This window comes from Fundulus heteroclitus, chromosome 17 (assembly GCF_011125445.2).
Source record: "Fundulus heteroclitus isolate FHET01 chromosome 17, MU-UCD_Fhet_4.1, whole genome shotgun sequence".
In the NCBI taxonomy this organism is placed as follows: Eukaryota; Metazoa; Chordata; class Actinopteri; order Cyprinodontiformes; family Fundulidae; genus Fundulus; species Fundulus heteroclitus.
Window position 1 is genome coordinate 1826944 of NC_046377.1, and position 4941 is coordinate 1831884.

Consider the following 4941-nt stretch of genomic DNA (forward strand, 5'->3'; position numbering starts at 1 on the left):
TGGAGGCTGAGACTTGTTTGCATATTCAAAATAGATGTGTTACCAGTGGAAAAGCAAATCTTACATCACTTACCTAAGAAAGCTGTCAGAATGCGACATAGCTTGCTGATAGCCGGCTTTGATGATCTGAAGAGATTCCACCTCTAAGGCTCCCGGTGTCATGGGGAAATGTGTCTGAAACGCGCAAAATGACAAGATGGCAAATCAATTCTAAACACCCACTGGTTCTGGATGATCTGTGGTAAAGATCCAGCTTATGAAATAAAGAATTTTAGATGCTTGTTTTTTTTTATACAGAGGTTAAAGTAATGAAACAAAGCCAGAGATCAATTAATGTACTGACCGTGAGCCAAATAACAATAATTCCAGTTCCACAGTTATTTTAAATAGATTCCCTTTTAAACTAATTTTCTTGTGTTTTATTCTAGGCAGTGTGGTTAAAAAAACTTGATGCTTCTCCTTTCATTTACAGCATGTGTATTTGAAGCAGCATAAATTACAGTGTGGATGTCAAATTACAAATTACATCAAGTGTTTATTAAATAATTGATTTATGTGATGTGGCAAAATGAGAGACTTCTGATGACCATGTGCAGATAACAGCAAAAGTTGAATGCAGTAGCAAAAGAAAAGGTTGGAGCTTCAAGTGGTTTGTGTAGAATTGGTTCAGTCAAGCAACTATATTTAAGTTAGCACATAAGCCCCACTAAAAATTCAAGCAGATGGTTTTTTGTACCTGCAACACTTTTTTGGTTGGTTTTGCTGTTCTTTTTATATCTCTCTCTGCAGGTGTAGAAGCAGACTTCAAAGATGTTATCTTGTACTCTCTTTTTCCTCTGCTGTGTTTTTGTCACTTATTCTTCCTTTTAATGTTTTGTGTCATCTTTTTCTATTCCTTTTCTTTCTCTTTTATATTTCCATTTCTGTGTCCATTGAACTTGAACTAATCCCAAAATAATATCCAATAAAGTTTTTTTGCATACGTCGTATCAAGTCGAGCGCTATGGCGAAAGCAGTAATGCTCCACTTGTGAAAGTAAATCTGTTGGGCAATTCTTAGTGCTACACTGCCAGGCAGGACACGACAAGAAAAAGAAAGAAAGAAAAGAAAAGAAAAAAAGACAACAATTTGGTGTCCCAACAAAAGGCAAGGACCCCAAACTCTCATCTATGGACAATGCACCAAAACTGGATCATTCCCACAAAACCAATCAAGTTAAATGAAATCGACCATTTTTAATAAATAAAAAAGAGTGGTCATATATCCAGCCAAAATTATACTAGAAACTTTATGATGGCCGGTTTGCGTTCATGTTTTTTCAGCAAAATGCTTAGTAACATTTATTCAGACCCTGTATGAATTACAGAAAATTATTTGAAGTTATTTAATGAGTAATATTTGCACCCTGTAAAAATTACAGTTCAAACACGAATGTGAATTAATTTGCTGAATTAAGAACCTCATGTCCATGATGAGTTTAAGTAAACTCCTCATCAGAATGCAGATAAATTATAGAATTAAATAACGTATATTTTCCTTAAAACGTTTTCAGAATTTTAATCTTCTCTGAAAAATAAACACTTTAAAAGACAAAAAAATAGGGAAAAGGCCTCATGGTATGGTTGGAGGAGGACCCAAGTGCTTAGTGTGGTGGTGACAAAAATTAATTTTTAATAGTAAAAGGGCAAACTTACAAAAGTAATCACTGGTGGAACAACTGATAGAACAAGAAGGTGGTCAAATGGCAGGGTAAAAAAAAAAAAAGTCAGGTAAACAGAATTTGGATCAGAACAACAGAATGTCAGGCAGAGCGATGGAAGAAACCAGCGATGGGCAGTGAAAACCAGGGAGCTTAAATACAAAGTAGCATGTGGAGCAAGGTGAGGCAGAAACAGTGAGAGCAATCAGCTGGAGATCACTAAAAGTTGATACTAATGAAAACAGAGGAGCTGAGGGGACATGCAACACATGTAAGAAATCTAACAGAAATAACAATAAATGTATAAAGAGCACAAGAATGAACAAATATATGAACTAAAATGGAAACAGCTAGCTAACCGTAACCCAGAGACATGACAGAAGGTAATTCCCCATGTTGTTTTTCAGTAAAAAACACAATGAAGTGGTCAAAGCATTAAGGAGTAATTTTAAAGGAAAGGAAGACATTTGTTTTGTTTCAACCAAGTATTTTGTTAAGTATTTCAATAATAAACCATTAGCGAGGACGCTAGCAATGCCCTATGGAAAATGACAATATCAAGGATGACTTCAGTAATTATTGTCCTGATTTTGTACCATACGCTGCTATTTTCACCTTTCTTTCATTTGTGCAAGCTTATTTTTCTTTATCCAAAAAATTTGTATGTTTGCAACAAGCTGTCTTTATTGATTTCCTGAGTAATAAAGTGCTTTATATGGGTAATGAAATCAGCAAAAAAAAGGAGGAAAACAAAACGGCAAAAATGTGGGTTTAACTGTTACATGCACATTGCAAATTACTCTCAAAACCTTTAGTTTGATTTCAAAGTTCCATTTAAAAAAAAAAAAAAAAAATATTTTAATTTTTTTAATGTGGTTTTTGCTTGGAACACATTTATCTCAATTGACCTAAATATGTGTCTAACCAATATCTGATATTAATATTAGATGAAGCAGATAACCCTGCTTTACGTAGACACCTTTACAACTTTTCTACCAGAACTAAAGGCGATAAAAGGATATGGATCCTATAGTGGAGTAAAGTTTTTCTTTTGAGTCCACCTGTTATTAGTTTGAAATATTTACTAAGATGATAGGATGATTTTCTCTTATTCTTTTTACACCCATTTCCAGCCTCAATAGTGGAGCAGAAATGGTGGTGCCAGATGCATCCGTGCCTTGACGGGGAGGAATGTAAAGTTCTCCCTGATCTGAAGGGCTGGAGCTGCGCTACAGGGAACAAGATAAAAACCACCAAGGTGAGTCGAAAAACAAAAAAAACCAAGCCGTTTCTTTTTCTCTCTCTATTGTTGCCAGAATCAGAACTGTTGAATCTGGTGTGCAACCACTCTTCAAGGTCAGCAGGCTGTGACTTCTGTTACCGTCGCCTCTGCCTTTAACTAAAGACCAGTGTTTGCTGCCGGTGCTCGGACCCTTGGGGTCCAATAATCAATGCGCTGCCATGTCTCCTTAGCACTTTCAGGCCACTCTGAGCACCCAAACTGGCCAATTACTCACTCCAGTTACTTGCTTTTAACATTGTAACATGATGCCTGTATCCTTCACTGTTATGACTACCCGTAGACTTCAGTTCTGCCTCTCTCCGTGTAGTTAATTATTTAAACTGCCTGCACCTCACCTGCCTGGAGCCTTGGGCTATTGATTCTGGTATCAGGTCCGGACCTCAGGATGTATATATGGAATTGTTTTCTTTTAGTGATCAGGGTTCAGAGAACATCTACAGATGTATTGGAACGGATTTCTATAATTATCTAATCTTACACAAGTATTTTGAACACTAAATGTGTCTTTTGTGTTTTTTATTATCATTTTATATGGATCTCTGGAAAGATTTCTGCTGACAGAGACCAGCTTTGGTAACGTCAGATGCTCCACAACAAACCCCAGGTGACATTTCTAATTTTATTATTCTGATATTCATTTTTATCAATATGTGCTATACCTTTTCATGCTTTAGATTTTCCTTGTTCAGATTTCCTGCAGCCTTGCATTTCATGTGAATAATAGAAAAAAAAATCCCACGATAAATCATCAATGCAACTTTTCATTACTCAGTCAGATTGTAACATAAAACACAATTCCCAACAGAGTAACTAGACGAGTGATAAAGGAGCAGAGGAGAATACACAACAGCAAGCTGTTCAAAGCCCCATCATTACCCACAAGATCTAAGTTGTGCACCTTTGGACTCAGCTGGAGACACAACTTTCCTCACTTTCAAATTTTGAAACAGCAGGAGGTCACGCTTTGTTTCTCACCTTTGCTGAGCTCTTGGAAGATAAAAAAAAATAGCCCAACACATGGTTGGATCCCTCAGCTATACTCACCTTCATGACTCTGTTTCAGACACACACCATGGCAAAAACTCTGTGTATTCAACATGTTAAGCAAAGCCGCGGCTGCCTGATAGAAAGCCCGGGGCGCAGTGAGGTTTTCAGGAATTTTCCACATTTGAAGACTCAAATGGAAAACAACAGGCGACAAGTTTGAGAAGGTACATTTCTGCGGATAAATACAGAAATCCACAAAGGTGACATCTTTAACGTTTGCTCTCTGTATTACCTGAGGGATGACACGGAGAAAGGAAATCACACTTTAGTAAAGGCAGCATTAAAAAACCCATAGGATTCTTAAATGCACTCATTTTTGTTTTAGGTCTTGAAAAGTCTTCCTCCACTTTATTCCAGGCAGTGTTGCTGGAGGAGTGATGATTAGCTACTTCCTGCAGCAGTTTGTTTGGAGACATCTTGAGCAGTATTGTTTTATTTGGTTTGAAGCGTAGCTAATTTCTTCTGTTTTGTCTGTTAGGATCACCACACACCTACAGATCACACACCTCCAGGATAAATATCTGGATCACACATCCACTTTAACTAATAGTAAAATGAGACAGACAGACAGAGAGAGAGACAGACAGACAGACAGACAGAGAGAGAAAGAAAGAGAAAGAGAGAGAGAGACGCTTAGCTTGTAAGGCAAATTGCCGAAAGAAATCTCCACCTGATTTATTGCTCGTTTTTTATACACCACCTCCTTATTAACAAGAGCCTTTTGGAAAACCACAGACTTTTAACTGTGTCTAAAATCTGTTTTCAGTAACCATTGTAAAGGCTGCAGGAGGCTCAAGCAGCTGACCCAGAGCTGACCCACATTTTCTTCCCAAAAACAAGAATATAAAGTGAAGCTAGAGTTACCATTTTTAAAGAAGCAATAAGCAAAATG